Source organism: Triticum aestivum, chromosome 3D (genome assembly GCF_018294505.1).
Source record: "Triticum aestivum cultivar Chinese Spring chromosome 3D, IWGSC CS RefSeq v2.1, whole genome shotgun sequence".
Lineage (NCBI taxonomy): Eukaryota > Viridiplantae > Streptophyta > Magnoliopsida > Poales > Poaceae > Triticum > Triticum aestivum.
In genome coordinates, this window is record NC_057802.1 from 362,529,257 (window position 1) to 362,542,224 (window position 12,968).

A 12,968-nucleotide genomic window follows, 5' to 3' on the forward strand; every position below is an offset into this window, starting at 1 on the left:
GTGCTCGAGCTGAGCGTCGGGCTGCCCTTACCTCCCGCGTCGCTCAGACGGCTCCCGTCGGTGGGCCACCTCGTCCTTCTCCATCTCCCGCTACCACCGGCCCGGCGGGGAACGAGCGGCAGACGTCCTCGCTGCACCCTTCGGTGCGACAGAATGGCCGCACCGCCACTCCATCGCTGACCCCTGCTGGTTCTTCGTCTCACGCGCACTGCGCTCCCATGGAGGCGCGGGCTGCGCTCCTCGCGGCGAACGAACTCCTGCGCTACCGCCCAGTTGACGACCTCTATGAGGAGTGGCTCGACCGTGTCGCCGAGTGCGTCCGCACCGCAGGGGGCTCTCCGGCACCGTCCCTCTCTCTACCTCCCCCTCAACCAGCCGTGGGCGACGAGGCTCATGGCGTGCCTCCACCACCCCTGCCTCAAGACGGTGCCTTGGCACCAAGGCGTGCGGCCCCGCGGCATGATCCACCGCGCCCGTTGCCCGCGCGCGAAGAGAGAAGCTGCCAAGAAATCCCTCGGCCGCGAGAAGCTGCACCTGCGCTTCCCGCGCCGCCTTGTCAAGACCGCGCACCGCCCGCAGCGGCGCAGTGCGGACCTCGTCAAGACCAAGCTCCACCTCCGAAGCGGGCCCCGGCAACCACGGCCGGCTGCCACGCCTTCATCCCCGAGCTGCGTAGCGTCGCCTGGCTAGGCAAGTTCAAGCTGGATCTGCCTCCTCGCTACGACGGCACCGCCGACCCTGCGGAGTTCCTGCAGCTCTATGAGCTGAGCATCGAAGCGGCCAACGGCGACGAAAAAGTCATGGCGAACTGGTTTCCCATGGCTCTCAAGGATGGAGCCCGCTCCTAGCTCCTGAACCTGCAGCACGGCTCGATCTCCTCTTGAGACGAAATGCGCGACCGCTTCGTCGCCAACTTCCAGGGCACTCACGACCACCCGCCGGCCGCGGGTGATCTACGCCGCATCAAGCAACAACCAGGAGAGACCCTCCAGAAGTACATCCAGCGCTTCAACAACACCCGCCTCAAGATCCCCAAGGTCACGGACGAAGCAATCATCTCCGCGTTCTAAGACGACGTCCGTGATGTCAAGATGAAGGAAGAGCTCGCCATCCACGAGGAGCTCTACACCTCTCAGGAGTTGGTCAACCTGGTGACCAAGTGTGCAAGAGCTGAGGAGGGGCGCCTCTCTCTCCTTGAGCTTCCAGCCGCGGGCGCAGAGGAGAAGAAAGCCAAGGCCAAGGACGTGAAGCGCAAGGAGGCGGTTGTGCTCGCAGTGGAGCCCGACACCAAGAGGGGCAGGGATCAGCCCGAGTCTTCCAAGAACAGCCGACCGTTCTACACCTTCCACAACCTGAACACCCACAACACCAGCGACTGTCAAGAGCTTAGGGCCATACGAGAAGGATGCTTCGGTCGACGCCCCGAGCGCAGCGACCGGGGCTACGGCCGCGGAGGAGGACGTGGGGGCGGACGCTGGGACGACCGTGGCCTGCGCCAGGAATGGCGCGACAGGCCTCGCGAGGACCGCTGGTAGGACCAACCTCGCGAGGGTGCCTGGAGAGACCCGCCTCATGAGGATCGCCCTCAGGGCAACACCGGTCTTCCCCCACTGCCGCCACCAAGAAGGAACGACGACCACCACCAGGACGAGGGGGCTGGGGGCTCCCAGGAGCCGCGTTCGATCGCTTGCATCTTGGGGGGCGCCCAGGCCCCAGCCTCTCAGTGCATCTTCAAACAGTTCGCTCGCGAGGTGAACGCGATGCTTTCCAAGCTCGAGGCCACGCACCCGCTCAAGTGGTCCCAATGCGCCATCACTTTTAGCTCGACGGATCAGCTCAAATGCGCGGCCACCGCCGGTGCCCTCCCGATGTTGTGTTCCCTAGTCATCAGCAATGTGCAGGTTACCAAGACCCTCATCGACGGCGCCGCAGGGCTCAACGTCCTGTCCGTCGACACGTTCAACAACCTCCAAATGCCATATGAACAGCTCCAGCCCACCAAGCCTTTCTCAGGAGTGACCAACGGGTCCACCACACCGATAGGGCAGGTCCGCCTGCCTGTCACCTTCGGGGAGCGCAAGAACTACCACACCGAGCTCATCGACTTCGACGTCGCGCACATCCGCCTGCCGTACAATGCCATCCTCGGGTATCCAGCCCTGGCCAAGTTCATGGCGGTCACCCATCACGGCTACAACGTCCTCAAGATGCCAGGAAGAGGAGGAATCATCACGGTACCATGCGAAGAGAGGGATGCGGTGTGCTCCCTCGAGCGCGCTTTCCAGGCTGCAGCAATCGATGACCCTGACAGCAGAAGTGAAGGCCCTCTGGAGGCCATCCCCAAGAAGAAGAAGCCGCGCCGCGCAGGACCTCAGGAGGATGGCGTCGCGGCAGGGGCCTCATCAGGATCAGCGTCCGTCCCAGGGGCGCCTCCCTCCATCGCATAGGAAGGTGCGCCCGGCGCCCTCCTCAGGCAGGGCTCGGGGGCTCTCTTCTGGAGGGCCTCTGACCTTGCCAACCTCACGAGGGAGTCTCTTAGGCACTACCTGGAAGCGTGCTTCGCGGCACATGTTCCTCAGGAGAGCACGGGGCAAGGAGTGCCCACCACCCAGGAGCTCATCACCAAGACCACCCAGGAACTGCAAGACGCAGGAGCCATGCGCGGCGACCGCCGCTCACGAGGCGTAGCCCCCCATCCTGGCGAGGATGCTAGGCTGCGTGTCTGCATCGACGTCCCAGGGCTCAACAGGGCTGCATCTCAGGAGCGCTTCTGGCCTTCGCGTGTGGGCCGCTGCGGGGGCCCGCCACACAGGTATGTTCGCATGCCCTTCGGCTTGCCGAGCGTGGCATCGGCCTATCAGCGCAACATGCGGCGTGTCCTGGCGGCTCAGGAGGCCAGGTACCACGCCGTCCTGGAAGAGATGGAGACGGTCTTCAGGGAACCTCCCGAGCCCCCAGAGCCTCCCGAGGCTCAGGGCTCCGGCGGCTCATGAGGAGTCATTTCTTCAACGCACGCCTTCAGCTGCACCAACTCTACTTCGTCTACAGAACCAGGTGACATCTTCCAAGCTCGTTTAGCTCGGAGCGCCCCTCGGGCTGCATTATTCCCAGGCCGCATGGGTCCGTCCCTGCGGCATGTATCCCTTTTGCTTATGTCTTTAGCTTACCTTGCTAGAGGCGCCCCTCGGGCTGCATCATCCCCAAGCCGCTCGGGCCGGACCCGGTGGCATGTATCTTCCTGCATTTATCCATGTTGATCTGCTTTTCATGCTTAACCTGCCAACTGTTATCGCCTGCTCGATCGCTGCCCGTCACGAGTCTGTTCATCCTATGCAATTCGCTTGCGCGTTAAAAGGGGGGCTCCTGAGCATCGTGACTCAGGAGCTCTTACTAGCTCTCCAGCCCTCACCCCCTGCCTTGACCACGGCATCGCGACCTGGCATACCAGCAGCGGCTAAGCTCGCTCGAGGGCCGGGACCTGAGGACGTAGAGTGCTTGCATCTAACCGCCTTGCAGGAACACACAGTCACCAAGGCCCAAGACCAGGCGCAACCCGCCTTGAGGTAGGGCCTCGTGAGTCCCGCGCTGGCTCACGAGTGCCTAGATACACATCGCAGCCCTGCCATGCAAGCCACGTGCCAGGACAGGGCTGTACACGCCCCGGGGGCTCCTCCCAGAGGGGGCCCCATCCTACGCACAAGTGGAAGCACCATGCTCCGCGCTGGCTGACGACACTGCCGAGGAGCGGCTATGCCCGTGCACAAGCGGAAGCACTATACTCCGCGCTGGTGATAAACAACTGAGGGCGGCCCCACGGTCGTACCAACCTCAGGGAGCCCAGAGCTCAACATGCAACCTCACCGCAACGCCTCCCCTTAGGAGAGCCACGCGAGGGGGCTGGGCACGGGGGCTGCGCTCGGGTCGCACCCGCTCGGGCCGCGCCCCAGCGCACGCCACCCAACCAGGTCTCCCGGACCTGGGCGTCGCGCAGCCCTCCCGAGGCCTCGGCGAGGGCAGGTATGGAAATTGTTTGCACGTCAAGGGGGACTCCTGAGCATCGCGACTCAGGAGCCTAACTGGTCACGTAGCCCCTCACTCCTTGGTCCGTCCTGGTCTCCGGTCGGCCCAATGGCGGTTGAGGTATGCACGGGGCCGGGCTCTGCCGACGTAGAACATTAATCTATCCTCGCGAACTCTCCCTATAGGTTGTTTGCGCGTCAAGGGGGACTCCTGAGCATCGTGACCCAGGAGCCTAATTGGTCATGTAGCCCCTCACTCCTTGGTTCGTCCTGGTCTCCGGTAGGCCCAATGGCGGTTGAGGTATGCGCGGGGCCGGGCTCTGCCGACGCAGAACGCAAAGCAAATAGGAAGGAAATCGCAAAATCTCGAAGCAAATATTACAAGCATATTGTCCTCACAGTACCAAATGAAAAGTCTAAACGCCTCCACGAGGCCTAATACATGTCGCAGGAACGAAACGGGAGAAACAGCCGCAGGTCACCCACGGACGTCGGCATCGCCTGCGGAAGGCGCTTCCCCATGGGCAATGATGTTCTCGCCTTCACCACCCGCCGCAGGATCGGTGGCGTCGCCGGACAGAGGAGCAGAGACAAAGCCGCGGAACTTCTTCAGCAGGGCCTCCACCTGACCTTGCACGGCTGCGGCGGCGGCCTCGCATTGATCTTCAGCAACAGGCTCCAGCAGCTCGTCAAGGCACGCACTGGGGTCGCGAAGGTGCAGGTGGCTGAAGACGGGGGTCAGCGCAGCTGAAGACAGGACGCGAGCTTCCGCCTCCGCCATGGGACCAACGCCATCAATGACTTCCTCTAGCACCTCCACCAAGAGAGGAAGCAGTTGGGCGGGGCCGTCCTCGTCAGTGGCAAGCGACTTCTCCAGGCCGTGCTCGTACAACATCTTCAGTGCCTGGCGAGATCTCTTCTCGAGATCGGCAAAGGCCACGCGGTCTTCGGCCAGGACTCGCGCCTTGGCATCGAGATTGGCCTCCCTCGCCGTCGCCTTCCGCTCCAGCTCTTCCAACCGGTTGCGCTCGGCGGCCTACGTCCTCCCCAACTCCGCCAGCTCAGCATCACGGTTTTTGACGGCGTCCTCCCGGGCCTTCATCTCCTCCTCCCTTGCTTGGCGGTAGCGTGCTTCTTCGGCATGCTTGTCGCGCAGACTCTGCAGCTCGTCCTCCAGCACCTGGCAGCGATCACGGGCGGCCTTGGCGTCTTTCAGTGCCGCCTCGCGATCGCCTGCAGCGGTGGCGGCACTCTGCTACTCCTTCTCAGAAGCCGCAGCGGCCCGGCCCAGCGCCGCGCGAACAGCCAAGTCGGAGTGGAGCCAGCCTGAGGCCAGCTCCAGGCGCCCGGCCACAAGGCATGGGTCCGCGTTCAGGAGATCCGCCTACAGCTGGGTCATCTCCGAAAGAGCGCGTTCTAGAACAGCAGCAGGAGCAGAAGAACCTGGGAGTGGAGGCGCAGTAGTGGGAGGAGGCGACTTCGTCACCAGGACCCGGGAGATCATGGGTTCCGGACCAGCTGGGACCTCATCAGCCGCGCCAAGTGCCGGCACCTCCGGAGCCAGTGGGGCCATGGGGGCTGATTCCACGTGGCGATGCTCCTCTTGGCCTCGCGAGTGTCGGCGTTCTGGGAACGGGGGTCCCCAGACTTGCCTGCCTGCGGCCCACAGCGTGGCTAAGCTAGCAGTCCATACGGCCCATCTTCATCGACAAGGCATCCAAGACCCTCGCGAGGGTCCAAGCCTCGCAAGGCGGACGACGCAAGACCTCCTCTGGAGTAGCCCAGCCAGGCAGGCTCATGAGGAGAGGAGATATCAAGGCGGGGCAAAACCTCATGAGGCTCTCGTGACGTGAGCCATGACGAAAGACACCAGGCGGGCGCCAGGCGGGCGCCAGCGCGCGCAGCGTCCTTATTTCCTCTTTGGTGCTAAGGAGGCCAGCGCAGGCGAAGAGTACCGAGGCATCAGGAAAAGGTTTCTATATTTGTGCAACGAGACCAAGACCAGGAGGACGGCAAGACGGAGGTCATCGTGGAGCCCAAGGCAGCGTCACCACCAGAGCTTTTCGCAGGCGGAGACCGCTTTTGTCAGGATAGCTTATACTAACTGTCCCCCTTCAAATTTGCCTGCCGTTGTTGGCTCCCTTCCCGCTCAATATTTTGGAAGAGGACCAGGGCCTCTATAAGTAGAGCTAGCCACCATTGTGGAGGGGCATCTCATCTTAGCTTTATCCAACCCGATCGAGAGCCTAGCCACAAGAATACCTCAACCTCAGGAGGCTGTTCTTCCCTTGTACTGTTCATCATCAGCCCAAGAGGCAATCCACCACCACCACACTGGAGTAGGGTATTACACCACAATGGTGGCCCGAACCAGTATAAATCTCGTGTCTTTCTGTGTTGCGAGTTCGTCGAGTTCGTCCGCGAGATCTTAGCGAGCTAGGGCGTAGATCGGTAGGAGGGAAAGACTTCGCGCGCACCCCAGTGTTCGAACCTTAAGGGTTTGCCAGAACCCCACATCCGACATTTGGCGCGCCAGGTAGGGGTGCGCCGGAGCTTCTTCTCCACCAACCAGCTCGTCGACGCTCGACAACCACGATGTCCGGCGACTCAAGGGCTGGCTCCGATCGCTGGGCAGCCTGGCCAGCCCGGACAGCGCCGCCTGCCCATGAAGATCTCGACCCCGCACTACAGGCGGCGCGAGCGCCGCCAAACTCCACCGGGTGCGGACAGCGCGGCCAGGCGTCATCCACCCTCACCCCGCGGCAAGTACGAGCTGCGGCAAGAGCGGCGAGTCATGCTGCAGCAACGGCGCTGCACTCACGGCGGGAGCAAGCAAACATGCGGGCGGCACTCACGGTGGCAAGGGAGCTGCTGTGATGCAGGCTGATGGAGAGCGGCTGGGATACGCTGCTGGAGCGTGTTGCCGAGCTGCTGGATGTAGCGGTGTCGGGAGCACCACCCTTCTGCTATCGACTTCCTCCTCGGGCCACTGCAGGGCCGCGCGGTGAACCTCACCACATCCGTGTGCCATCAACTACACCCGGGGGCTTCATCAACATCAGCACGGCCAGTGGCGTAGGGGGCTCTGACTCCCCCATGCCGCCCGCGACAAGCACGAACGCAAGCGTCGCACTTCATGGTCCCAGCCGGATGCCACGCTACCATCCTCAGGACGCCACCCTGGGCCAAGCAACATGGAGCGTGGGGCACCATGGCGAGGTATTCGGGGTGACGGCCCCGGAAGCCTACGTGCCCCGCATGATGGGTCAAGGGTACGCACCAGAGGACGACCTCGACTCATTCATTGGAGAAGATTGGGGAGAGGGGGCGCTAGGAGCCGAAGCCTTCCAAGAACCAACGGAGAACCACAACGATCGCGCCGGCAACGGCAACTACATGGTACTGCTAATCTCTCAGGAACATGCTTATGCTAACCATGGGCTGCAGATGAATCAGGTTGCAGCATCGATCGACGACCCTAGCAGGGCGGCACCCATTCCAAAGGGAGACACCCTGGGGGCCGCCGGGAGGGAGCCAGGAGCAAGGCCCCTCCCCGCGGCGCGCGGCGCCTGGCGACACTCGGAGGTAGGCCCTCTGCCGGGGAGGCCTCGACAACCCATCCCCCGGCAGAGGACCTGTGGTCGCCGAGGGAACCGCTGGCGTCCTCTTTCCCTCCTTTGTGTCGTCCTGGTGACCGGTCGGCTCAGAGGAGGTCGAGGGTGGCGCAAGGCGGGGCCCTCGTCAGGCGATATGAAGCAAGGCCGGTACCTGTGAAGAAGGCCCAGTGCCTGTGAAGCTCGCCACCCGTGACACTCTCATGTAATAATGAGTTGGGGTTGTACACGCCCCGGAGTCTCAGGGGTGCCGGCCTCAGGCCCTGGGGCTCCCTCCCACGCCTAGTGGCAGCACTTAGCTCCGCGCTGGTGAGAAGACTTGAAGACCAGAAGACTAGACTAGGTGCCGGACGCGGCCTTTTGCTTTGGATCTCTTTCTCAGTAGCTTTGCTTTCCGGATCTGGATTTGAGTTGAAGTAGCTTTGCCTTCTGGATCTAGATTTGAGTTGAAGTTGAATTTTTATTGACGCGCGCGGGGGGAGCCTTTTCTCGTTCAAAGCAATTTCTTGCCTTCTGGATCTCGTTTTGTCTGGGACTCATGTCCGTCGCCTTCCCCTCACGAGCTCCTCGCGAGCAGGACTACGCGAAGCACGCGCATGCCAAGCGCGCGCTAGCACTACAACTGGTGCTCACCTCTAGTGGGGCCCCTTCTGACGGGGTGACGAGCTCCGCAGGGTTCTCAGAAACTCGACGCGTCACGACCCAGCTCAAAGCTAGCACTGACTAAGGTAAACCACGACAAAGAACTCGCACCCGGATTCATGAGCTCACGAGGACACAAACTCACATTGCATAGGAGAGTAAAAACTGCAGTTTGCTTACATGAGGGGCTCCCCCTCTCAAAATGCTCTTACAAGTTTCCCAAGGGACACGCCCGAGTTTGTGCGCAGGGTGAAATGACAGGAGAACAAGGGATCAGCCAGAAATGTCGCTCGCTGCGTCACCCGCGGATTCATCACTCGCGTCGTCGTCGTGTTCATCGGCATCGTCGCCGCCATCGGCGACGCCCCCGTCACCGTCGTCAACCACGTCGCCTTCGTCTGTGATGACCACCACCGCGTCATCCTCCGAAGTGAAGGCCCTGACCAATGCGTCCACATTGTCCTCAACCCAACGCGCTAGGTCGCCCCGGACAGCCGTGGGTACGGGGGCGATAGCGGCGTCGAAATCAAAGTTGGGGTCGACATTCAGGAGGTGGCTGAAGACACGGGAGAAAGCACGCTCAAGCAGGCCACGACCCCTTTCCTCCACAAGCTGGCGAGCTCTGGCAGATCGGGCCTCCAGACGCGTCACCACCTCAGTGAAGAAGGTCAGATGGCTGGCATAATCATTCGAGTGAGGGGCCGGCGCCTCCACATCGCAAATATGGCCCAGGGCGATATTGTCCCTGTTCCGGAGATCCTGAAGCATAGGGGCATGCTCGCGCTCCAGCGTTCGTCGCTGGAGCACTTCCTCCATGTTTTGCCGTGCGACGGCCTCAGCGTCATCAACCCGCCTCTGAAGGGAACGTAGCTCGGCGCGGGCGGAGGCCAAGTCCTCCTGCGCCGTAACCAGGGCGGCGGCCGTGGCTTCCGCGCGCCTTTCAGCCTCATCCAACCTGGGCCTGAGGGCAGCGACCCTGCCCGCATCCTCCGTACCTGTGAGCTTCAGCTTCAGGTCGTACCTACCCTCCAGGTCTGCGCGAACCTCGGCCACCCGGCGATTGACCTCCTCCTCGACTCTGGCCTCGCGAGCCCCAACGGCATCTTCTGCTTGAGCAACTTGACGCTCCCTCGTCTCCAGTCGCTCGAGCTCGAGGCTGCGCTCCACGGCTTCCAGGGCTAGCGCCTCGCTGCGCTTCCGGACCTTCTCATCCTCCACGGGCGTCCCCCTCAGCGATGCAAGAGCGGCCCTACGCGCCTCCACCTGCTGCTCAAGGGACGCGCTCTAGGCCTGGAGCTCCCACGTGCGCTTCTTTGCAGCCTCGCGACGACAGTCAGCCTCGCGAGCCTCTTCCAAGGCTCGCAAGTGGGCTTCATGGGCAATCTTGAGGGACGCCTCGGCCTTCGCATTCTCAAGATCGCGCTGATAGCGGCCGAGGTTGATGGCCACCTTCAGCTTGCGCTGCTCCTCCACCAGCCGGAGACCTTCAGCCTCAAGGCGCAAGTCAACACCAGCGAGCTCTTCACCCAGTCGACTCATCGCGCCCATCGCCTCCTGGAAGAGCTCGTGACGAACTACGCTCCGCCCGTGCTCGAGCTCGAATGCTCGGCCCACCTCGTCCTCCACCTCCGGGGCAGCGGACGGGGCGCCAAGTGGCGCGCCACCTCCCGGCAGGGGGCTGGGGGCTGACGCCGCACCCGACGTCAGCCAGTCCTCGCGAGAAGCCCGAGCTGATCGGGGCACGCTGCATGAAGAGAAGCCGAAGATCGAAGCCAACCAGCTGCTGTCTATGAGCAAAGGAGGGGTCTTGGGCACGCCCACCAGGCTCCATGCCAGACCGTGGGGGAGGAGTGACAAAGCCGCGGGCTCAGCGCGCCGTGAAGGCGGAGATACTCCCCCAACCGACCCTGCTCCAGGGGCGGTAAGCAGACCAGGAACGCTCAAGGTCGATGGGGGAGTCGAGGAAGGAGGAGGCCGTTTCTCAGGAGGCGCAACCGCCTCGACGGAAGGAGCCCTGAAGAACTGACGTCAGGAGATGAAAAACAGCACACAAGGAGCCACAATGGTACGATACTTACACGTCAACGGCGATGTACTTCCTCGGCTTCAGTGGTCCAAAGATGTTGCTGCCGCTGGGGGACCCTTTCCTCTTGCGGAGCTCCTCGAAGTCCACACAAAGATGACCGAAACGCTGGACGTGATGGCCGGTGCACAGCGGGGCCGAAGAAGAGCTCGGAAGGATATCTTCAGGGGTGCCCGGTTGCGGCAAACAGCCGGGCACCGTTTCACCACGACCTCCCGAGGCTCCTGGAGCCTTGGCCTCGGGAGCCGCATGCTGCGTCTCCTCAGCAACCGACGCCTCAGGAGGGGGGTGGCAGGCTCCTAAGGACGATGCCCCAGGATCCCCACTCGGCACTTTCTCCTCAGCACTCGAGCCACCGGCCTCCGCCAGAGCTCGCCCACCTGCATCGTCGCTTGGGGCGAGCTCAGCACCAGGGGCAAGGAAGGGAACCACAACGACGGGGTTCTCATGAGGTCCCTCCAGGCCGATCGGCCGCGGCCCCCACTCGTCAAAAGGAGGCATGTTCTCTTCAAATTCATCCTTGTTCTTGAAGCGATACAGTAAGCAATTCTTCCCAGGCAGTTCGGCCGGCAAAGGGACACCCGTCAGGACCCTGAGCACTGTCTGCCGCATCCCGAGAAGGAGCCCAAACTCCTGAAACCTCATGTGGTCCTGGCTGTGGAGCAAGGTCCACGTTGGGCGAGAATGGCGCTGAAGCGGAGCAACCCGGCACTTGACGAATTCCTTCACCACCATCGGCGCGGTCACGCCGTGATCCTTCAGCAACCTCAACCTGAGCCAGACGTGGGCAAGGCCGGGGCTCGTGAGCCGCTGATGGCTCCAGCCGGAGTTAGGAACAGCGGGCCCCGACAGAGCCTGAAGTAGAGGACTGAGCACGCCGGCATCAACGAACACCCATCGTGTCCAGAATTCACTCGTGGGTGGAGGAAGCTCGAAGTCGATCCCCTCACCCGCCGTCGCAGCCATGGCATGGAAGCTCACGCATCCCGAGCTTTGTTGGGGGTCGATCAGATGCAATGAGAAGAAATGGCGAAGGAGGGCCACAGAAGGGGCTATGCCAGCCATGGCTTAGCACACGAAGGCGAAGACGGCGAGAAGAGTCACAGACTGAGGGTCGAGATGCAGCATGTGGATCTGATAATGCTCAAGCACCGCATTGAAGAAGGCGGAGAAGGGAGGAATCAGGCCAGCCCAGAGGGCATCTATGAAGATTGGGACTTCGGTGGCCGCCTGAGCCGTGCGAGTGCGAGACGCAGGCCAGGCCACCGTCTCCCCCCACTCGTTGAAGCTGGAAGCAAGCATCGTGCGCACCTTGTCCATGGCCTCGTCGTTGAGCACCCGAGACCGGCCGAGCACCGGCGCAAAGGGCGGAGGCGCAGCAGGCAGAGATAGAGGTATCTTCCCCTTTTCAGCTTGTTTCAGCGCCATGGCGATGGAGCAGGCGGAGCGCAAGTCAGATTGGGGGAAGGGAAGCAGAGTCTCGAGGAAGCAGGGAGATTGGGGAAGCAAGGCGCACACAACGGAGGAATAACTATGTAGGCCGCGGGGGCCGCATAGCTAGGCGGGTTCAAAGGCGGCGTGGGGAAGCGGAGACGTCCACGTCCAATCAACTGCCATGCGTCAACCGAGGCCGCAGGCTTTTGGGGCCCGCGGTGCTCCGAACTTGACCCTTGGCTCCGCCGCGAAGCCAAGCCCGAGCGCACCTTGGGCCCGGGGGCTACTGTCGGCGTTCTGGGAACGGGGGTCCCCAGACTTGCCTGCCTGCGGCCCACAGCGTGGCTAAGCTAGCAGGCCGTACGACCCATCTTCATCGACAAGGCATCCAAGACCCTCGCGAGGGTCCAAGCCTCGCGAGGAGGACGACGCAAGACCTCCTCTGGAGTAGCCCAGCCAGGCAGACTCACGAGGAGCGGAGATATCAAGGCGGGGCAAAACATCACGAGGCTCTCGTGACGTGAGCCATGACGAACGACACTAGGCGGGCGCCAGCGCGCGCAGCGTTCTTATTTCCTCTTTGGTGCTAAGGAGGCCAACACAGGCGAAGAGTACCGAGGCATCAGGAAAAGGTTGCTATATTGGTGCAACAAGACCAAGACCAGGAGGACGGCAAGATGGAGGTCATCGTGGAGCCCAAGGCAGCGTCACCACCAGAGCTTTTCACAGGCGGAGACCGCTTTTGTCAGGATAGCTTGTACTAGTTGTCTCCCTTCAAATTTGCCCGCCGTTGTTGGCTCCCTTCCCGCTCAATATTTGGGAAGAGGACTAGGGCCTCTATAAGTAGAGCTAGCCACCATTGTGGAGGGGTATCTCATCTTAGCTTGATCCAACCCGATCGAGAGCCTAGCCACAAGAACACCTCAACCTCAGGAGGCTGTTCTTCCCTTGTACTGTTCATCATCAGCCCAAGAGGCAATCCACCACCACCACACTGGAGTAGGGCATTACACCACAATGGTGGCCTGAACCAGTATAAATCTCGTGTCTTTCTGTGTTGCGAGTTCGTCGAGTTCATCCGCGAGATCTTAGCGAGCTAGGGCGTAGATCGGTAGGAGGGAAAGACTTCGCGCGCACCCCAGTGTTCGAACCTTAAGGGTTTGCCGAAACCTCACA